General features: G+C 39.5%; 1 protein-coding gene across 2 annotated transcripts in view; it reads left to right on the forward strand.

The window, feature by feature from the left end:
- Window positions 1–24,507, forward strand: part of VEZT (vezatin, adherens junctions transmembrane protein) — an 86,336-nt gene that overhangs the window by 252 nt on the left and 61,577 nt on the right. The window lies entirely within an intron of this gene.

Here is a 24,507-nt window from a genome sequence, read left to right on the forward strand (position 1 = left end):
GCTGCAGCGCCCGGGTCAGTGCATGGGAGGTGGGCGGGGGTTGGCACCGCCACTGGCTCGGACCCAGGTGTAATGCAGCCTAAGGATGATGCTGAGATCGGTTTGATGGAGCAGCTCGAGCTCCATTGTGTGTGGTACTTAATTGGGAAGTGGGCAGTGGTAGTGGCCCAGTATGACCTAATGTCTGGAGTTGAGGGGCTGTAAGGCTCGCATTTGGAAAAACATTAACTCGATGCAGTTTGGAGAACAAGCACACCTCTTAGCTACCATAGTGATTGGTGTTTTAGAAATACCTAATTAGATTCAGAATGCAAAATCATATGGGAGATGTCATGAATTTGCTGTTGTAGCTGAGGTCTTAGTCTGGGAAACTGCTGTAGTACAGTTGTTGGAAAAGATTGAGAACTACTGTAGCAGATGAAAGCAAACAGAGATCCTTTAGTTACCGTATCACTTCTGCACATGGTATCACTTCTGCACATGGTATCACTTTTGAACTATGAAGTTGAGCAACTTATGTGTAGGACTGCTTTTGTTTGTTGTACATTTTTTATATTTCAATAATTTAAAATAAGTACAAAATACTGTTTAAAATTAAACACATTGGTATGCGGTCAGGCTAATCTATTAACCTAGTTCTTAACCAACAACATTTACAAAAAGTAGGAAGTACCTGTAATCCACCATATTTGTAAGGTTAGTAGCAATACCATCCTTAGGCTTGACTTCAGTGGGACTACACATGAATAAAACTAAGCACATGTTTATATTGAATTCAGTGGAGCACTGCTGAATTGCAGGATCAGGGATTCGTCCTCTGTATCTAATAAATCCTAATTATAAATCAACATAATTCTGACAAAAGTGTCCATGTAAATGCTATATCTATATAATATCTACATCACCTACTGAAAGCTACTCTCTCTTCTGCATTTTATAGTATTTGTGGAACTTGTATAAGGCTTCTAGAAACTTTACATTTACAGAGCTGCATGTTATGTTAGTTCAGTTAAGATAGCTAGTGTGGACCTGATATATTTATAAAGTAATGGTTAAACATATATGATGCATTTCAATGACAGAAGCAATAGCTAAATATTCTAGCATATGCATTTCGCTCTGTGACCCCGACAAACCCGTCAGTTCCAAATTGTTCTGTAACAGCAACTCCTAATAGGTCTGAGAAACTCACTATCCCTAGCACCTCGCTTTCATGGTACTTATCTATAAATGATGTAATGTTGATCTTAAAGGAAGCCAGGATCATGCTGATCATTAATATTGTTGTGAAATATATGTACAGATACTATGTAAAAAGTTATACGTATATGATGAAAATATGTTCCTAAAGTCTGAATCAAGGCAGGGTTGACAGACAGATTTCTGCCAGACAAAGGATGTATATTCACCTGTCTGCCTTGGTTCACATAAATTAAATAAATAAATTAAATAAATTAATGGAGATATCCCATCTCCTAGAACTGGAAGGGACCTTGAAAGGTCATCGAGTCCAGCCCCCTGCCTTCACTAGCAGGACCAAGTACTGATTTTGCCCCAGATCCCTAAGTGGCACCCTCAAGGATTGAACTCACAACCCTGGGTTTAGCAGGCCAATGCTCAAACCACTGAGCTATCCCTCCCCCCATGTAAATTAAGGATTGTGAGCCAACAGAATGGGAACCACATTTGCGTACAAAGTCAGTATGAAGATGCAAAGTCAACATGAAGTCAGCACACCAGAGAATAAACCTCGGGGGTGGGGGGCGCTGATCCAGACTTTGGGAACCATCAATGAGTTTTGGGAGATATAAGGAGAAACAAAACGATACTAAGTATCAGAGGGGTAGCCGTGTTAGTCTGAATCTGTAAAAAGCAACAGAGGGTCCTGTGGCACCTTTAAGACTAACAGAAGTATTGGGAGCATAAGCTTTCGTGGGTTTTCCATTACTTGCATCTGAAGAAGTGAGGTTCTTACCCACGAAAGCTTATGCTCCCAATACTTCTGTTAGTCTTAAAGGTGCCACAGGACCCTCTAAAACGATACTACTTTCTTTCAGGAAGGAAGCAAAAGGACCGCACTTTTGCATTCATGAAAGAGAGATCCACCCATGTTGGTTGGAGATGCTGGGAGATTGTTTTAGGTGAGATTGTCTAAAGTAGTCTATGTTTTAGCTTGTTAAGTTCAGTTTAGGCTTTAGGAGGCATGTTATAATTTTGTTTTATATGTAACCTTTCTGTTTGCATTATTATCCTTACTTGCTATCTCTTAAATCTTAGGCTTTGATAATAAGCTTATGATTGTTTTCACTATAAATATCTGTCAGTGCTGTGATGTTATATAGGAATTGATCCTAAACTGAATCAAACAAGCTAGTGTGTGCACTGCGCCCCAGGAGGATAGCAAACCTAGTATTTCTGTGAGTAACTAGTGACAGGGGTTGGATATCACAGAGGAACGCTTCAAAGGGGCTTGGAGACTAAGGTGCACGTACAGTTAACCTGCAAAGCTGGCAATGCCCTGAGAAGATTCTTTGGATAGCTTACAGGCAGGTGTTGTAGGGAGCTGTTAAGCACCATGAAGTCTCACTCTCACTGGAGGCAGGTAGGTAACAACATGACTCCCAATCCTGGACACCTTGAGAAAATGTCACAAGGTCACACCTGCATTTGCAGGTGTATAGGGAACATTTAACATGTGATTTTTTTTAAAAAAGAAAATGAATTATTAAATCCCTATGGCTATTAGTTTCTAGAAAGTGGAACCAACCCACTATATAAGGAAGTCTTAGGCTATGGAGATACTAAATGAACTAACATTTAGTAGTTCACTGTTTCTTTCATGGGTTTAATAGATAACAGTTTAGATGCTACTTGTTACTGGTTATAGAAAAGTACAATCAGTTTTATAGGGCTTCTTTCTTACAGTAATTTCAATTTGTCAATTTGCTGATAAGAGGGAATGTCCTCTCATGGATCACTAACTGGTTAAAATGTAGGAAACAGAGAGTAGGAGTAAATGGTCAATTTCACAATGGAAAGATGTAAATAACAGTGTCTGGCCAGACCTGTATTGGGACCTATGCTGTTCAACATATTTATAAATGATCTGGAAAAGAGGGTGAACAGTGACGTGGCAAAATTTGTAGATGATACAAAATTATTTAAGATAGTTACGTTCAAAACTGACTGCAAAAAGTTACAAAGGGCTCTCACAAAAGTTGGTGACTGGGAAACAAAATGGCAGATGAAACTCACTGTTGATAAGTGCAACGTAATGTACATTGGAAAAAATAATCCCAACTATACATACAAATGATGGGTTCTAAATTAGTTTTACCACTCAAGAAAGAGAGCTTCGAGTCATCGAGGATAATTCTCTGAAAACATCTGTTCAGTGTGAAGCAGCTGTCCAAAACGCTTAGTGTCAGGAACCATTAGGAAAAGGATAGAAAGGAAAAATCATAATGCCATTATATAAATCCATGGTATGCCTACACCTTGAATGCTGTGTGTGGTTCTGGTTGCCCCATCTCAGAAAAGATATATTAGAATTGGAAAAGATACTGAGCAGGGCAACAAAAATGATTAGCGATATGGAACAGTTTCCATATGAGGAGAGATTAAAAAGGCTGGGACTGTTCAGCTTAGAAAAGAGATGACTAGAGGGATATGATAAAGGTCTATAAAATCACAAAAGATATGGAGAAAGTGAATAGGGAATTATTTACCCCTTCACATAACACAAGAATTGGGAGTTACCTGATTAAATTAATAGTTAGTAGGTTTAAAACAAACATAAGGAAGTAGTTCTTCACACAAAGCACAGGCAACCTGTGCAACTCATTGGCTGGGGATGTTGTGAAGGCCAAGAGTATAACTAAATCTGTCTGCAAAGAAATACTGAAACTAAGATCCATGTTTCCACATTACACCAATTTGGGTCTGTTTTTTGTTTGTTTGGGTTATTTATTTATTTTTTTTAGATGCTCTCAGACCATTTAAGCACAAAATTAAAATTTTGTGGATTCTTTTTGTGAAGTCATACAAACTCTATTTTTTTTTTAATTGCTGAAAACATTTTTATGTAGATGACCAGAAAGTAAACAGAAATGGCCCCTTAACTTACTTGTTCATGCTGTGTAAAATGCAGTAAGTAAATAAACATTAAAGGATGGGAAAAAACAATTTTAAAATTATCAGTTTGTAGTTTGTTTATGAAGAGCAGCAGAATATTGATTACTTGCAGTTGTACTACAGCATTGTTTTTCTTTATAAACAAATCTTGATTTCTCCCAGTCTATCATCTCTAACTTTTTCCTTCAGGAAGTTCAATGAAAAGATGTTGTTAACTTGTAGTTTTGATTTTTCTCCAAAATAATATCACAACACTCAAGTTTTAAAAATAATTTAATTTTATGATAAGAATATAAAGTATTTAGACTATGATGGTACCCCAGAAGGCACCCAATAGTTATGTCATTTTACAGGATTTCCACATGCAGCTATTGGGTTTATTACTCTTTGCCAATTAGTCATTGAATCTGCTGATTTTTCACGATTTCAGTAACACTGCTTAATGTTTTAGTATGAGTGGTGGCAACTGCTCTATTTAAGGTTACATTGTATTTCTGTTCTAGCACAAATTTCATAACTTTGAGAATTTCAGCTTTCAGACTGAAATTTTGGATACATGATCTCTGAAGGTAAATTTTTAGGAACATCTGAGTGGAAAAATACTTATCCTGTTCAAAGAAAAGTCACACTTTTTTTTTTTAAACAGCTCTAAAGCTTAAAAAAGCTGTGGGTTAAAAGTTGGAATTTAGATTGGATGTAGCACTCACTGAGGAGAAGTGCCTTTGGTTGTTCTGAAGAAAACTGGTTTTGATGTGAGTGAGTTAGGAGCCTTTGAAAAATGTTGCAGTATGCATAGCTAAGAATTATTCATTGTACATACATGTGTGGCTGATTGTGGCACTCTGTACCTCAAAGTAGCACCTTGGAACCTCCATATTCACCACTGTCATGTCATAATAATGATATCTATCTTACAAAGTATGCCTGTTGAGGTATCATTTTAAAGGTCTTGAACTGTTGAACATTAATATCCTGTTGGATTGTATGTGCTATGTGTGTATTACTGAAATATGTTGTGAGGTTGGGAACACCCACAACCAGCTTTTCAGGTACAACAATGGAATAGCCAGACGCACTGATGGCCCATTAAAGGGAATCTACTCCTGACAGCTATCCCAGAAAACTTCTCAGAGAGAACACATAGACAATGGAGACTGCTTGACCAATGGGGACTGCCTGATCCCCACGTCAAAAGATCTTTCCAGCAAGCTGGCAGAAACTATAGAAGAGGAGAAGTGACATCATGACTGGCCTCACTACCCCCACAGCTCAACACCTTGAGGACAACACGTCTCAACATGTCTGGAGGACAAAGACTTTGAACTGGGGAGGGTGGTCCCAGTTTGGAAAGGAGTACCAGCCTGTATATTGAGGAACTATACCATCTGTCAGGGTGAGACACTACTTGATTCAAATCCTGTTTAGTTTGTAGAAGTCAGAGTGTGAATTTGTTTATTTCTTAGGTAACCAACTTTGATTTCTATGCTTTCTACTTATAATCACTTAAAATCTATCTTTCTGTAGTGAATAGATCTGTTTTATATTTTACCTAAAACAGTGTGTTTTGGTTGAAGTGCTTGGGAAATTTCAGCTCAGTTTACAAAGGTTAATGTGTGTCCTCTTCACATTGAGGAAGGGGCGGACAAGGTAATGAACTTACACTGGTCAGGCTTCTGACCAGGACAAGATGGTACAGTTCTGGGGTGCGAGGTTGGGGAGATGTGGGGAATTGGCTGGAGCCTCTCTATTGTTGGTTCATGAGTAGCTGGCAAAGCATTCATGTTACCCCTGGAGTGTGCCCCTGCCTGTGGATGTCTGTAAGTGCAGTACCTGCCAGAGGTTTGTAGTTTGTCACAGCATCGCGGTGTGAGAGGAATACCCTAGGTTGGTAAGACAGAGGGCTCAGCGATCCCACAGTCCAGGTTTCACCCTAGGTACCCCATCACACTGATTTAGCTGTGTAGCGAAATATATTGCTGTGAATAATAGTGACACCTGGGGCTGAAGTCAGGCTTCTTACACATTTTATAAAGTGTAAAAGGCTTCTGCTCTTTGTAAGGTCTGGAGGGAGTCCTGTTCTGTTGCACCTTAGGAGCTCTGCATCGCCTCAGGTTTTGACGAATGGGACACTATCTTGTTGTCCATGTAAGATATTAGGAAAAGGATATTTTAGTGATGTCTTTCTTATCTAACTGTGCATACCCAGGGTACAATCCAGACTAATGAGTTGCTGTGTCACCCCTGTCCTCTAACCTCGGGTGCCCTTTACAAAGCTTTGCTGTTGTGGCCTCCAGTCTGAACAGCTCACAAACAGTCTCCAGCATGCAAGTCACTCTCAGCTATGTCTCTGTATGTGCTGCAGCTAGCCAGCCACACCTTGGGTCTCACCAGCCAGTGTTATATTGCAGGATGACCCCTACACATCCCTTCTAGATTTCCCCCCCAGAAATGTAGGTCCTGTACTGCCCAGCCTTTTCAAGAACAATGCAGGCTTATATAAAGTCTGTCATTTTATTAATAGAAATTATATTCACACATCTTGTTTTCCCTAAATGGAATTTCCCAGGCACTTTGCTTCAAACACACTGGATTAGCTAAAACAAGTTTATTAGCTACAGAGAGAGAGAGATTAAGTGAGTAAAAGTATTAAGGCATAAAAGTCAGAAATGGTTAAAAGAAATATAAAGATAAAACAACTGGTGCCCAACTTAGCAAAGTATGTTAAATTCAAAGCAAGGTTTTCTCACCACATGCTCTCAGCAGTCTTGACCAGCTTTTTAGGTCAGTTCACTGGCTGCTTCCTTTGTCCCTTATGGTGCAGTGAATCAATGGACAGAGAGAGAGGAGGGGTCCTTGGGGTGTTTGTCCCTCCCCTTTTATAGTGTCAGTCCGCCCTTGGAAAATATTTCCAGCTGAGATTCTGGAGACAGAGAGTCTATAGGAAAGGATGTTTTCTGCTGCTTTTCCTAACCTGTTGGAGTTTCTTGTTTCCTTTCTGCTTGACGACTCTGTTTACTGCTTAAATGCAAATTAAGCAGAGCCAACCTCAGTTTGGAAGGTCTGTTAAGTTCACCATACAGTGAAATTTTATAACTTCACATACAGTGTTGCTACACATTTTATCAGGACAATATTGACCAGCAAATTATGAGTTTTCAGATTCCTTACAGGGCATATTTTGTACAAAGAATAAAACAGTGTGTAGGGTGTGGGCATGGGGTACATTCTGCCACATAGTTATTTTAGGATTATACTATCATTCATCACCATAGTATCTGAGCACCTTCCATGTGTAATCAGTAGCAATAGTGAAGTCCCTAGTGAATAACCAAGTAGTTCCAGATTATGGTCTAGCCAAATGATTCTGGATTTGCAAGACAGAACAATTTAAAACTACTGGATTTAGTAGGCATATATTTGAAGTTCTCCTCAAGTTGTTGAAAGAGAGAGAGAACTTTCCCCCTTCTCCCTTCCCTATGACTCCTGCCTGTGGTGAGGGATGAAGATCCCTGTTACTCTGCCCTTCCCCCTGCTTTTGGTTTTCACATTCTCTCCCCTCAATAATTTCAGTACCTGATCATTGACTTCCCAAGCAGCCGTCTGAAATTGATGTGATTCTTGACATTTTCACTGCTGGCAGTGGGGTTCTGCATATAGCAGTAGTGAAACTGATCAGTCTTGTTAATTTCACTGTCTCTCTGATTAGAACAACTATGAACAGTTGCAGGTACGTTGGAGCTACCTAGTAGCTTTATGCAGACTCAGAAAGGTTATACTGTGTTGGTTTACCTTTGGTTCACTTTTGGGAGATTATTCTTGCAGCCATAAAGTCTAGAAACTTAATTTTTAAATGAAAGCTTAAGTTCTGGAGAATAGTGGAAGCCCTCTCTCTTGCCAGGGCAAACTTTCCCACTCCCGAGGAGTGGATTTTTAAAGCCCTGCCTACATTTAATGAGGTTATACTGTGAGATATCCCTTCATTGCTTTTTTTTTTGTACAGCAGCATATTAAAAATGTATTACCTTGTATCATCTTTGTGAAACTGTAATATTAGAGCTGTGTAATATATAGTGGTAGAGATCTTGACTCACAAAAGATCTCACAAAACGAAGTGATTGGGCAACAAAATGGCAAATGAAATTTAATATGGATAAATGTAAAGTAATGCACATTGGAAAAAATAACCCCAACTATACATACAATATGATGGGGGCTAATTTAGCTACAACTAATAAGGAAAGAGATCTTGGAGTTGTCGTGGATAGTTCTCTGAAGACGTCCACGCAGTGTGCAGCGGCAGTCAAAAAAGCAAACAGGATGTTAGGAATCATTCAAAAAGGGATAGAGAATAAGACGGAGAATATCTTATTGCCCTTATATAAATCCATGGTACACTCACATCTTGAATACTGCGTACAGATGTGGTCTCCTCATCTCAAAAAAGATATACTTGCATTAGGAAAGGTTCAGAGAAGGGCAACTAAAATGATTAGGGGTTTGGAACAGGTCCCATATAAGGAGAGATTAAAGAGGCTAGGACTTTTCAGCCTGGCAAAGAGGAGACTAAGGGGGGATATGATAGAGGTATATAAAATCATGAGTGGTGTGGAGAAAGTGAATAAGGAAAAGTTATTTGCTTGTTCCCATAATATAAGAACTAGAGGCCACCAAATGAAATTAATGGGCAGCAGGTTTAAAACAAATAAAAGGAAGTTCTTCTTCACACAGCGCACAGTCAACCTGTGGAACTCCTTGCCTGAGGAGGTTGTGAAGGCTAGGACTATAACAGGGTTTAAAAGAGAACTATATACATTCATGGAGGTTAAGTCTATTAATGGCTATTAGCCAGGATGGGTAAGAAATGGTGTCCCTAGCCTCTCTTTGTCAGAGGGTGGAGATGGATGGCAGGCGAGAGATCACTTGATCATTACCTGTTAGGTTCACTCCCTCTGGGGCACCTGGCATTGGCCACTCTCGGCAGACAGGATACTGGGCTGGATGGACCTTTGTTCTGATCCAGTATGGCCGTTCTTATGTTCTAACAGTTGTGGTACACCTCTACCCCGATATAACGTGACCCGATATAACATGAATTCAGATATAATGCGGTAAAGCAGTGCTCTGGGAGGGGGGGCTGCGCACTCCGGTGGATCAAAGCAAGTTCGATATAAGGCTGTTTCACCTATAACGCGGTAAGATTTTTTGGCTCCCGAGGACAGCGTTATATTGAGGTAGAGGTGTATATCACTCTTCCTAGTTCCTTAGTATACTTCTCTGTGCTCAGCAGTTTTATGTAGCTTCTTCATAGTTCAAATCCATTTCCATTGTCTTTCTACTGGCTATCAGACTTTCCTCAAAGAGTTTCTTGATTAAGCACTTTGCTCTTTGCTTTGAAATCTAGCATTTTTCTCTCCAAACTTACTCAACCCCTCCTCTTTGAACTAATATTGTTTATTTGTATATTGCTTTTTCAGTCTAGTAGTACATCAGTAAAATGGAAGGAAGTACAATGTGGCAGACTTCCCAATTTTGTGCAGTTCCTGTAGAGTACAGAATTATCTCTTCTTTCTTTGAGTAAAGCATCCCTAAATGTGCATAAAAGGGTCATTAGCTCCAAGCAACATCAAGCTTTCCTTACTGCAAGCATGATTTCCTTCCTCTCCCACCCCCCCAGTCTGTTGTAATTTATTCATGAGGCTCGTACTGTTGCTGGAAACATTAGCATTCACATAGACTCATGGATATTTTCTTTAATGTTGTTATTCATTGGATATTTCAGTACTAATGGAAGTAGTATGCCCATTCCTTGATAAAAACTACAACACTATCATGACATCATTGTCATAGTAAAATCTGAACTCTTACTCTAGATCTAGTGGATGTCTGTTCAGAGGTATGACTTTAATTCTGTCTAGTCTAGTATTCACTGTTAATTTATTCAGAATCCCCAAATTAGATAATACAACTTTGTACCAGACTTAATTGTTTCATGTAACTGATATAGTCCTGTCCCCTCTTCAACCTCAAAGTTTGGAGGAGGGAGTAAAAACATTCTGTGACGGGATGTATAAAACCTGCACTGGGAGTGAAAGGGTTAAGGAACAACTCTGGGCCCAGACAACCCCACCCAGCTGCCCCTACAGAGCCTGCTCCAGTGGGGCTTAAAAGGTGCCCATACTGCTCAGAAGGGAGCTGACCAGGCAGGGAGAAGAACCTGGCCTTGGGAGCTCCTGAGGAAGGACGCAGATGCTGCTCCTCTGCAAAGAGAGGAACTGACCCGCTAGAATCCAGACAGGCTAAAGGCATTGTGTTTGTTTTGTGTTATCTTGGTTATAGACTGGGAAAGCTTGAACTATGGCGTGGAGTGGTAGGAAGTGGCCCAAGGAGGACTGTCTTAAGGTTCTCTGGGGTGCCGGACCTTGGCTACCCTCAGAGGGCCCTGGGCCAGAGTCTGGTACAGTGCGAGGGCCTGGGCTCCCCTACTACCCTCTATTCACTATGTGCCACCTCCATCAAGCGCCAACTGTTACACATCCATCCAACCAAAGTATAAGATTTCTTTTTCTCCTATCGCAGTTCAGATCCCAGAGGAAAGTCTATTCTATATCAAAAAGAAGTTTTGGAAGTTGGGTTCAGAGGACTAAAGGTACAGAGAATCAAAACCACAAATCAAAGTTCATAGCTCAAGCCTCGTTTTATAATTGAAAACTAACCCCCTGAACTGGGAGGAAGTTTGGCTATGCAGTCAGATTTTGAACATGCAAGTTCACATCTGGAACTCCACCCATTAAAAAAAATCTTGCATTTGAGCTATATATTTTAGTTCAGGCCTATTCCTAATACAGACAGTCAGACTCATACAGCTCAGGAAAATAGATATGTGTGCAGAAAAGAAATCTTCTGTAGGATTGGGAGGAAACTCTATGTCTTCTTGCAGGAGTGGAAGAAGCCCATCATGAGAAATGAGTCCTTGTGGCAGGGCATACAAATCCCGCACCAGTAAGGAATTAGTTAAGCAGTTGCCCTGGGTCCAGGCAGCCCCACCACTCCTGCAATGCATGCAGAGCTTAGGGAGGAACTCAAAAGGAGGGCAGGCCAGCTCAATTGAGGTGGGCAGTGGAAGGGAACAGACCTGTGCTCTGAGCTCTTGGGAAGGAGCACTACAGGAGCTCTTGTTAACTGAGGCCTGGCAATAGTGACTTGACCAAGCCTGCAAAGGAGGGGCTGATGATTATTTTTGAAGGTCAGAAACTTTGTTGTTTGTTCAGTTCTTTAATTTACCCTGTGGGAAAAAGGGGACTCTGGTAGGAAGTGATCCGGGGAGGCAGTTGCATAGCACCCCAAGGTGCAGGACCTAGCTGCCAACCCGATGGAGATAGTGGGCCCAGGTTCCCCTAATAATCCCTAAAGAGGTGGCAACGATAAGAGTCTATCCTCAGCAGGCAACCAAGCTGGAGAAGGCTCTGGACACACAAGGGTCCAGACCCGAAGTCCCTGACCTAAGGAGAAGGCCCCAAAGCTCTTTCAGGCATCCAAAGACTTGCTTTCTTTGGCGGTCTGGAATGTGTGACCTGACTGGATGGCTGAGTCACTGCAGGGCCAGATCACGGCTGTAAACAGGAGTTCCAGGAAAGAAGAGGACTTGCCATGCCCTGCCTAACCACTGGGTAGTGCCTGTGGTAAATGACCCTCTTCACAGTCTTGAAAACAATGGATAAAAGAACATGCCATACCATAGAATGTATAGAATATCCAAAACCACATTTAATTTAAGCAAAGCCTGTAAATCATGATATAAACTGCCATCAATTTTCTTTTCCTGTAGAAATACTGGGCCTATTCTCTAGTCTGAAAGATTTGAGTCTATACCACCTCTTTTTTTTTTTTTTTTTTGTAGTTCTCAAGAAATCCAAAAATATTTATACCTTGATTAGCTAGACAAATATGCCAAATATCATAGGTTCAAGAAGAACACTGTGATGGCTACACTTTCAGGCATCCAGCCAGGAGACTACATGGTGTTGATTGACACGGTGGAAGCGCAGCTCAGACATTTTGATATTCGTTTGTCACAGAAAGCTTATTGGATCCTTGTGAAATTCAGAAAAATCCTAGTGGAAGGCTCTACCTTTTCCTGGCATAATGGAGCAAGTTTTAATTCACCCCCTTTGAAGATGTACCTGTTTTCTACATAGATAAAATAGCCATGCACATGTGCAGCACAGCTTTCCTTTGGTTAAAATGTTGGTTAAACTGCAACCAGTGGTCAAAGTGAATTTTCCAAACCCTCATCACTTGTTCAGTCAAAACCAGTTTTTAACAACACACTCAGACAATTCCGATGCAAGTTATTTCCCACCCAATTTCAGCTGTGCTAGAGCAGTTGTTTTTTTTCCAAAAAAACAAGTCAAGATTTTTATTACTGTGGGGAAAGTCTACACTACCCGCCTCTCATACGAAAACACCTGAAATCTTTTTGGCTCAAACCTTCAAAAGAGTTCTCTTGTTGACAGAAACCAAATGTAGAAATCTTCAGCCAGAAGACGTCTCAGAAGGTTATAAGGGATGGAAAGTTTAACAATAGCAGTTGAGAGCACGCTAACTATAATAGTCTTATGATGTCATAGAAGCGTAGAACTGGAAGGGACCTCAGTAGGTCACTTTATTATGACACCACATACTAGATAGGATAAGGAAGTAATATTTCCTGCTCTCTTCCCATTTTATAAACCCATTGCAGGATTCCATACGCAAAATAGAGCCAACTTAAAATTTACACTTCTGTCAAAAATGTTTTACCTACCAATTTCACAAGCATTGTCTAAGATTACTATAATTGAAAGAAGGGAAAAATGATTTTTCTCCCATTTTGTGTACTTCATGCATTTGACAGCATTTTGTGTGTATTCAGTTTCAATGGTTTCTCTCTTTCTAGTCAGTCATATCCCCCTGTTTGTGTGGACCTTTCACACAACAACAAGGAGAGAAAATAAGGTAAATACAAGTGTTAAATATTAGAAAATGTGATTGTAATACCACAAAAATTGGCAGGAGGATTCAGAGGCATGTTTAGTACTTGAAACTATTTTAACTCCTGGTCTGAAATTGACTAGGTATTAAGCTGAATGTCTTACAAGTAGACTCTCAAAGGGAAAAGAGATGGGGAAAAATGTTAGAGGTACATATACAAATCTGAAATGTATTAGGTATTTTTCTTGTCTCTTTCCCTCTCAGAAAAAGTCAACAGTAATGTAACCTGACCTCTTTCTCTCAAGATTGCTTATACAATCAAAACTACACACTGCAATCCATTGGGACACCTGGCCCTCTGGGACTGCAAAGGTTAGCAGTTTGTAGGACTCTTGCTTGTTGCTAAGTTAGACATTTTGGCATATAGTTCTGTAGCTTTTCTGTGCTTATAGTAGGTTGGTTGTATTTCAGATGTGAATGAAATGGTTCATATTCTAGTTAAATCAACTTCAGAAACCCCCTGAAAAAAACTGTTTCTGTGTTCTTAAAGTAGACAATTGAGAATCCATCTTTAGCTCTTTGACTGAAGATATATGTCCTCCTAGATCTGTGCTTATTAAAAAATGCCTGCCTTGAGGCACTAGGTCAAGTAACAGCAGTTTGCAAGATATTTCCTGCTTGGCTGTTTAACCTTCCAGAAGGCTTCTGTTGGCGCTTTTTTTTTTTTTTTTTTTTTGGCTCTTTGTTTTGCCAACCCTCCTACGTTTTGTAATAGCTTATATTTTGTGGCACAAGATCTCTGGTATATCCTAACAAAGATACCAGTGTGTTAGACCTCAATCCTCAGGGATCAAATTTTGGGGAGGAGAGAAATAATGGTGCTCTCCCAAGTGCCACCAACACATTTGCTTCCTTGCAACACCACAGTGAGACAGCACTCACAGTACCTTCCCTTATAAGGGCATGTCTACACTACAAAATTAAGTTGACCTATTTTAGGTCGACTTACAGTCAGAGCAGTAATTACTGCAGTGGTTTATGTCCACATTATCCTCCTGACGGTGGCATGCATCCTCACGAGGAACGCTTCCACCGACTTAAGAGGGGCAGTGTGGAAGGCTGAGAGCCTGGCTGCTCCCCTGGTCTCTTGGCTCCCTGCTCCCCCCTGGGAGCCTGGCTTGCCCCCTAGGCTTCCTGCCAGGAGCACAGCTGCCCTCCTGGGCTCTTGGCTCCCTGCTTCCTGCCAGGAGCCCAGCAGCCGCCTTGGTTCCCAGCGGGGAACTCTGCGCCCACAGCCTGGGCAGTTGTTAGGCTCCCAGCAGGGAGCCGGGCACCTTGATGCAGCTGGGCTCCCACTGGAGAGCCGGGAGCCAGGTTTTCTTGTCAATTGCATGGCTCTAGCACAGAGCCCTGAAATTGACAAGAATGACAGCCAACAGCCCATGTAAATAATCTGCAGTGTCTATACCCGGGGTAGGCAACCTATGGCACGCGTGCAGAAGGCCGCACGTGAGCTGATTTTCAGTGGCACTCACACTGCCCAGGTCCTGGCCACCGGTCCGGGGGGCTCTGCATTTTAATTTCATTTTAAATGAAGCTTCTTAAACATTTTAAAAACCTTATTTACTTTACATACAACAATAGTTTAGTTATATATTATAGACTTATAGAAAGAGACCTTCTAAAAACGTTAAAATGTATTACTGGCACGTGAAACCTTAAATTAGAGTGAATAAATGAAGACTCGACACACCACTTCTGAAAGGTTGCCGACCCCTGGTCTATACGAATACTGTGTCACCCTAACTACACTGACATAAGCCCTACACCTCTTGTGGAGGTGAAGTTATTATGTTGAACAGACTAACACGGCTGCTACTCTGAAACCTGTTATTATGTTATTATGTACCAGGGCACTTACATCAGTAAGAGCAAAACTGTAGTGTAGTCACTGACATAATTAGGTAGACTTAACTCTGTAGTGTAGACCAGGCTTTAATCATCATAATGGGATTGTCCCTCTTTCTTCTCATGTGTTTTGCTTAATGGTGAAATAGATAACAATGTTGAGATTTAATTGATTGTTGGGATTCAGAGTTAATATCAACTGAGATGGATAAGGGAAGGTCACTCCTTAGAGCTATTGTTTAAAGCTGCCTGTAGACTCAGGAGGTGTTATGTTGGTTTAGACTGACTCCAGTTTAAAAAAAGTTCAGCTCATGGAGCTGCTGCAAACTAGCCAGTAGCTCCTTACTCAGTTGAGTTTTGCTTGTGTAAGGAATATGGGGTTAGATGTTTGCACATTCCTAAACTTCCTGCATCAAGCCCCAGGTACAGATTTTGGGAACATCCAGCAGTATCGTCCTTTACCTGCCTCCGTTTCTTCTGCCCTCTATCAATGACGCACTTACCACTTTTTGTTATACTCTTTCAATTATGATTCTCCACCTATGTCTTTGTCATGAAAGCTTCCTTGGGCTGTTCAGACTGTACCCTGCAGCCCCTGTTTTAAGTGGGGAAACAGTATTGTGGCCTCAGTGCAAATGAATATGAGAGCTCTGTCTAGTATTATATAAATACACATTATTGTAACATTTCTTTATAAGGCACTTCTGTGGTAGCAATAACATGTAGCTACCTGCAGAATCTGTGTAAGGAAAAATTCCAAGAGCTTTATCGTCTCTCAGTTACAATGGTGTGGAACTTACTTAACCCTTTCAGTACAGTTAGATGCACAAGGTAATTGATGTACGTTGTATATCAGAAATTTTCCCGGAATAATGAGAGGAGAGGTAAATGGTTCCAAGGACTGCTTTGAATGCTGCATTTAAGCTATATATTGCTATAGCTTTTCTGCTGAAGTACTAAAGAAACCAAAAAAAAAAACGAGGAGGAGGAGAAACCAAGTACTGTATACTACCAGTTACAGACAAAAGGGAGTAGAAAATTTAAATGACTTTCTTTCACTGTCTCAAAGTCATTGTCTAATATTAGCTTTGTGTTGTGAGCGATTGGTTGGATGACAGTCAAATCAAATGAGGAGATGATTACCAGCCAAGAGAATATGACCAATACTTTTAAATACTGTTGCTTGGAAAGCCTTTTTAATGGCTTTTTTTCTAACGTTTATGTGCAGTAATTCTTTTAAGCAGTATCTTTTTTAAAAGCCTTTAACAATACATCATCCGCTTCTCCCTTCCCCCAGTTATAAAACAACATTAGTCAGGAAAAATTGCACCATCCTGTTAAGTTTCAAACTGCTTCTACTGATGCTGCCGGGAAAATGCTACTGTGCAAGAGCACAGGTGCAATTACATTGACTGTTACTTCTCATCTTCTGCTTGGGTCACCCTGAAGGCACAAGTGGAAAGAAACGGGGAGGTGGGAGACATTCTCACAGACACATGGGAAGAGTATAGGAGAGAGAAATGGAAATCTCTTTTCCGGGAGACAAAGACTGCACTATCTGTGAGTGTTTAACTTTTTTTTTTAATATAGACTTAAAAATTAATTGTTTTGCTTTGGGTTTGGCCACTGCTCATTTTGGCCTTTGCTGTCCCTATGGTGAAAATGCAGTAATGTTTTTATTGAGGGTGCTGTTTAAGGCTTTACTCGAGGTGATGTAATCTCTGATCGTGTTCTTTTGACATAGCAGCATCTTCAGCTTTGGAGGAAAGCATTCCAGTGTTTTAAAGAAAATCTCTTAAAACATGTTAGTCTGGAGAAGGTATTAAATGTTATTTTAAAGTGATATTGCTTAGTTAGCTAAATCTTAAAATTAAAGATTGGGACTGGAGAAGATTTTTCTGGGTAGTGAATTTGTGGTAATAGAAAATGTTAGTTTTATTGAGGAGCCCTCATGTTTTAGAGATTTACTGGAGAAACCCTGAGTCATTTGCCTCATGATGCATCAGCAGAAATAACTTGGGCATGGCTTTGATTTTATTTGCTATTGTAATAAGTCAAGGAAAGCTTCTAGCATGGTAGTCTCATTTGTTATCACAGTGTTGTTTGTCATAATTTACAAAGAACACTATAGTGCAATGTGGTCATTATGAAATTCTAAGTAGATTTACGTATTGGTGGGGAGACAGCTCATCTTTGGTTTACTGTCTGCTTTCTGGAACTAGGAAACTCCCTCCTGTATTAATCTTTCTGTCACACAACATTGCACAATTGTTGGATTTCTCATCTATCTTTAACTTTTAAGTCTATTTATTACTCAGTTCATGTTTTACTGTAGGCTTAATCTGAGTTTCAGTTGCACACAAGGCTCAGGGTATGTCTACACTACCCGCTGGGTCGGCGGGCTGCGATCGATCCAGCGGGGATTGATTTATCACAACTAGTCTAGACGCGATAAACCGACCCCCAAGCGCTCTCCTGTCGACTCCTGTACTCCAGTGCCGCGAGAGGCGTGGGCAGAGTCGACGGGGGAGCAGCACCAGTCGACTCACCACGGTGAAGACACCACGGTAAGTCGATCTAAGTACGTCGACTTCAGCTACGTTATTCACGTAGCTGAAGTTGCATAACTTAGATCGATTTCTCCCCTCCCCCCCAGTGTAGACCAGGACTTGGTCTTCTCAGAGACAGTTTAACCAAGTCATTGCTGCTGACAGCAAACATGGCTTGCACGTGACTGCCGGAGACAAATTAGAATGGGAAGAGAGGCAACTCATGTTATGTGCATCAAAGCAATATAAAATTTAGTTTCTTGGAATCCTAAAATTGTTTTCAGTTTCCAACACACACTACTGGCAGTTATCCCAGTAAAATTACCTTTTTCATGCATGTAATACTCAATGTTTTATGATTACAGCACTGTACACCTATTGAACCTTGACATGTTCAAGCAAACCATGGAGCAAGAATCAGAGGTTTAACTATACTTAAAATAGGTTTAAAAGTAAGTTTGCTCTCCGTTTTCGGGGGCAAAGAGGGAACAAGTGATTTAGAGGGTCTCAGTGACTGACTGGCCTGGAAGTGGAAGAACTTCACAAACAAATACAGCTTGTATTAGAATCTAGTCCTAAAATAAACCCTACTCCCATTGAAGTGAAGATTATTATATTATTATTTATCCTACATTGTGTATAGTCCCATTGGAAACTAGAGATATTGTGACAGGCACACTGTGCATTTGAACATTTAAAAATAATAAACAATAAAAAATAATTTCTCCTGAAGCTTTGTAACTGAAGCATTGCAACATACCTATTGGTAACCAGAAAATGAAATTAAGAAGCAAAAATGGTACTGACTACTCTACTCTAGTTTTTGTCCAGGCTGAGAAAAATGCAAAAGTGTAAATGATCAAAAATAAAGTTTTAAAAATACTTTCATTTTTAATCATCTAAGTCTGTGTTAGCCATAAGGAATGTTTTTAATATTTTAATTTGACATAACCCTTTTAGGTCACCCCATTTTAAATGATCACCTGACATTTTGGCATGAAGAAGGCTCTCTCTCAAAAGCGAATAAAATTTGTAAAATTACAGCCTGCTGCTAAGTGCAAGGATGGACTTTGTGATTTGTCCCAGGCTATCAGAATACAAGCCCAGTGATTGTTATCCATAATATGGGAAATCATCAACACTTCTTTTTTTTCCCCCCACTTTTTTTCCTCTCTTGATTTATTGACAAGAAGCAATGTACAAAATCCATAGAGGGGATGGTAGGAGGAAGAAGAGACAGACCCCAAGAAGCAAATTGTTTCATTTCAGTATGGCTATTTTAGGTGAAAGCATTTCAGCCTAACACTGATATTGAATGGAAACATTAACCAAAAAAAAGCTCATAACAATAATTCCCATGGCTGAAAGTAAGTATAAGCGAGAGAGAGAGAGAGTGTGTGTGTATGTATGTAAACTTTGGTGTTCCCTTTGCATAAAATTAAATGAGTGAGAAGTGTTGTTTAATCATCTGAGTTAGAACTTGCGTTATAATGCAGATAGATTGAGAGATTTAGTTACTGATTTTTTAAAAAGCTTCATGAAGATGAAAAATGCTATGTAAGTAATAAGGACAATATTTCTGTCTCTCTTGATGGGGCACAATCTATAGAACAGGATCCCATCTAATGATGGAGTTGCACAAATATAGTTTTTGGAATCTTTAATCAAAATGCTGAAAGCTTCATGTGTGTGTTCCCACACAGGAAATGAACTCCTCAGTTGTCTTATTCCCTTCCTAGGTTTCCTAGCTATTACCTGGTTCAAATGTGTCTCTCTCTTTTTTTTTTTTTTTTTTGGGGGGGGGGGGGGGGGGCGGGGAGGCCGATTTCTCTACAGGCTGGTACAAAAATCCCAGACAAGTTATACAAACCTTATAACTGTCCAAGTGACAGATTGGTCACTATCATTTAAAATCAGATCATATCTAGGTCATTTCCCCCACCCCCATAAATGCATTCATGCCATTAATGCTATCTCTAGTAGCACAAGTGTCATCTTTGAATGTTATGGGTGAGAGAACTGGGAAGCTGAACATTTTGCCATGCGTACTGTGAATGAGAGAGCTCTCTCTTAGTAGAAGAGGCCCTCTGAAGAGCATGCATTAACTCATTATGATTCTTACCACTCTTCTCCCAGTGGCCTCACCCCCCTGCAGGCCTATTCGTTGCTTGTGCTTTGACATAGCCTGTAATCTTTTAATAGATACTCACTATAAAGTGGTCCTAAATTCTTTTTTTTACTTAAAATTAATGGGACTTCTTAGCCATTGGATTGCTCCAGGTTGTCCAACCTAATGGAAACTGACAGGTTCATCCATAATGGACACATTATAATAAAAAAACCTTCAAGAAGTGCACCAGAAGGAACTCTAATGAAACTCAGTGCAATCAAAAAATATGATCTGTATTTTACACTGGTTATGGTCAAAACATAATAGAGTAACTGTTTGCACTATTGAGGCTGTTATGCCAGCTATTTCCCTCCATGTTGGCATTGTGTTGGTGACTAGCCTTGCTTGAAGAAAGTCTAATCCAAACAATGGTTATAGTGCCTGTGTGTTGTTAGGAAGCTTGCATATGAGCTGTTACAGGTGTGTTGTGGGTCCACATAATGGTTAGCACACCAAATTATTTTAGCTAAAACAAGGCCCAAGATTAAGTTTATCCTTTTCTCTCCTGAGTTTTCGTGCTTGCAGGACATTTTAAACAAATTTAACAAATTTTTAAAAACAGAAAAATCATACTCTACTATATGGCACTTACTTACTCATGTTCCTGTTAAATTAAACACTTCTGCTTGGTTGGAATACTCTACTCGGAGGAAAATGTACCTTCTTACCAGCTAATCCAGAACTGCATGACTCTTTAATGATACATTCCAGATTTACCTGCATTTGAAGAAGTACCCTTTTTTAATGGGAAGGGCACTTGAAGAAAATGCCATTGAGCTGTTGCACTGGAAAATTCCCCACAAGGAGCTGAGTCACTTGTCTACTCCAGAGTCTTGTACTGTGTCCATCATTGTGGGTGAAGCGAATTTTCTGCACGGAGCTTTGAATTGAGACGCCTTAGAAATAGACTCATGAATTTGTTAGAATTCGTGTTTGAGTTTCAGGTAGTGAGTGAATAATGAGCCGTTGTTGTGAGTAATTCAAGGAGAACATGACAAAGTATGCATATGGTTTGATTTAAATTGATGCCAATGACTGAGGAAGTACTTTAGAAATGGAAGTAAAAATAATGGTAGCTACCATGTTATAGACCTATGCTGTATAATAGCAAGTGGTTAAGTATTTGTATAGAAACAATGACTGAAATAAATATTTGCTAAATGGCAAGAAGTCTTTTGAAGCTGCAAATTATGTACCTAAAGTGGTAGTGGTATTTTAATCTTGTTCTCCTTGACTTGCTTCAGATGTTGTCGTTATGGTAGCAGCAGGTAATGGCGATTAATATAACAATTTATTTTAAAGATTTATCTAGGTCTTAGGTCAATTTCCCAAAGCTCATGCAGAGATTTGTGAACCTCTTCACAGATGCATTGCATACACAAACTTCCAGGATTATATGCACTTTTTACTTGGGAAAATCATATTAGTTTTGAGACTGAAGAACATTTCTGGCCTCTTACTGGTGACATGTCTACTTGATTTTCCACTTAGTAAATTTCCTCTATAATTAGTGTTGTGAGTGAATTGTAATCTAGTAAAATACTCATATACTTCAACAAGACTTCTTTCTTCCATTTTAAGGAAGTTTGTAATAAATACTCCAGAGGGACTTTTTGCTGAACAGTTGAAATAGGGTGCATTCTTTGCTTATTGGCTAAGTAGTTTTCAACTATTCTTCACTTGCAGACCCCTAAAAAAATTTAAATGGAGGTGTGGACCCCTTTGGAAATCTTAGACATAGGTAGAAACCACTGTTCTATGGTAACAGCAACATTTTGTGGACCCCTTAGACATAGTCTGCGGACCATCAGGGGTCCACGGACCCCTGGTTGAAAACCACTGGACTAATCCTTCCTTTGTTATGAGTCTGAAACTTCTGCATTTAAAAAAAAATCTCTGGAAAAATGTAATAGAATCTGCTTCATGCTCTTACTGAATGAGGTTTACATTAGGGCTGTCAAGCGGTTAAAAAAAATTAATTACAATTAATCGCACTGTTAATATTAGAATACCATTTATTTAAATATTTTTGGATGTTTTTCTACATTTTCAAATATATTGATTTCAATTACAACACCGAATACAAGTGTACAATGCTCACTTTATATTTATTTTTGATTACAAGTATTTGTACTGTAAAAAAAAACAAAAGAAATTGTATTTTTCAATTCACCTAATACAGGTACTATAGTGCAGTCTCATTACAATGAAAGTTGAACTTACAAATGTAGAATTATGTACCAGAAAAATGCACTCAAATATTAAAAAAAAGTAAAACTTCAGAGCCTACAAGTCCACTCAGTCCTACTTCTTGTTCAGCCAATCGCTCAGACAAACAAGTTTGTTTACATTGGCAGGAGATAATGCTGCCCACTTCTTGTTTACAATGTCACCTGAAAGTGAGAACAGGCATTCTCATAGCTCTTTTGTAGCCAGCGTCGCAAGATATTTACGTGCCACATGCGCTAAAGATTGATATGTCTCTTCATGCTTCAACCACCATTCCAGAGAACATGCGTCCATGCTGATGATGAGTTCTGCTTAATAACAATCCAAAGCATGTTCATTTTCATTATCTGAGTCAAATGCCACCAGCAGAAGGTTGATTTTCTTTTTTGGTGGTTCGGGTTCTGTAGTTTCCACATCGAGTGTTGCTCTTCTAAGACTTCTGAAAGTATGCTCCACACCAAGTCCATCTCAGATTTTGGAAGGCACTTCTGATTCTTAAACCTCGGTTTGAGTGCTGTAGCTATCTTTAGAAATCTCACATTGGTACCTTCTTTGCTTGTTGTGAAATCTGCAGCAAAAGTGTTCTTAAAATGAACAACATGTGCTGGGTCAATATCCGAGACTCCAGTAACATGAAATATATGGCAGAATGCGGGTAAAACAGAGTAGGAGACATACAATTCTCCCCGAAGGAGTTCAGTCACAAATTTAATTAACGCATTATTTTTTTTAACTAGCATCATCAGCCTGGAAGCATGTCCTCTGGAATGGTGGCCGAAGCATGAAGGGGCATACAAATGTTTAGCATATCTGACATGTAAATACCTTGTAATGCCAGTTACAAAAGTGCCATGTAAATGCCTGTTCTCACTTTCCAGTGCCATTGTAAATAATAATAAGGCAGCATTATCTCCTGTAAATGTAAACAAACTTGTTTGTCTTAGCGATTGGCTGAACAAGAAGTAGAACTGAGTGGACTTGTAGGCTCTGAAGTTTTACATAGTTTTGGTTTTGAGTGCAGTTATGTAACCAAAAATAAAGCTACATTTGTAAGTTGCACTTTCACGACAAAGAGCTTGCACTACAGTACTTGTATGAGGTGAATTCAAAAATACTATTTCTTTTATCATTTTTACAGTGCAAATATTTGTAATCAAAAATAACATACACTTTGATTTCAATTACAACACAGAATAGAATATATATGAAAATGTAGAAAAACATCCAAAATATTTAATAAAGTTCAATCGGTATTCTGTTTAACAGTGTGATTAAAATTGCGATTAATTGCGATTAATATTTTTGAGTTAATCATGTGACTTAACTGCAGTTAATCGACAGCCCTAGTTTACATGGATGATTTCAATAGCCCCTTTCACCTGAGGCCATTTTGAGACTCCTTACAAAAGCTAAAAACGTGGGGGGAAGGGCTTCAGTTGACTTATTTTTCTCTCTAACATGATAGAGGTATGGAGTATTGTTACACATTTGGAGGAAGAAAAATGAATATCTAGCTATCTGTGCTATCCAAGATTTTCTCTTTTAACGAAACATATTTAGAGGAGCCCAAGACGATTTTATGTTTAGTGAACAGAGTCAAAGTGACTATAGATCTCTATTCCTTCAAGCCTGTCTTGAGCTGAAATAAAGAAAAATTCTGTTGTTGAGTTTGAGAGTCAGGGCAACGAAGTCTTTGTTAGCTTTTCTTTTCTCAGATATTGGCTCTGTGAAATCTGTTACATAAGAGATTTTATGTATTTGTACAGGCAGTGGGCTTTGAAGATTGATTGGTTTTGTGCTGAGGATGTTAATTTTGTTTACTTAGTGTAAACCCTCTTGGGTCAGATAGTCATGTACTCACTCTTTTCCATCTGTGTTTCAGGCATAAAGACAACATGTTAAAAATTAAACTTGTAACACAAAGGATTTAAGATTTGGGTGACTGGGCAACAAAATGGCAGATGAAATTCAATGTTGATAAATGAAAAGTAATGCGTATTGGAAAACATAATCCCAACTATACATACAAAATGATGGGATCTAAATTAGCTGTTAACACTCAACAAAGAGACCTTGGAGTCATTGTGGACAGTTCTCTGAAAACATCCGCTCAATGTGTCGCAGCAGTCAAAAAAGCTAACAGTGTTAGGAATCATTAGGAAAGGGACAGATAATGAAACAAAAAATATCATAATGCTACTCTATAAATCCATGATATGTCCACCCCTTGAACAATATGTGCAGCTCTGGTCGCCCCCATCTCAAAAAGGATATATTAGATTTGGAAAAGGTACCGAGAACGGGAACAAAAATAATTAAGGGTGTGGAGCAGCTTCCATCTGAGGAGAGATTAAAAAGATGGGGACTGTTCATCTTGGAATAGAGATGATTAAGGGGGGATATGATAAAGATCTATAAATCACGAATGATGAGGAGAAAGTGAATAAGGAAGTGTTATTTATCCCTTCAGATAACACAAGAACTAGGGGTCACCCAATTAAATTAATAGGCAGCAGGAAGTACTTCTTCACACAACGCACAGTCAAG

Source organism: Terrapene carolina, unplaced genomic scaffold (assembly GCF_002925995.2).
Source record: "Terrapene carolina triunguis isolate 2854851 unplaced genomic scaffold, T_m_triunguis-2.0 Scaffold68, whole genome shotgun sequence".
NCBI classification, from domain to species: Eukaryota; Metazoa; Chordata; order Testudines; family Emydidae; genus Terrapene; species Terrapene triunguis.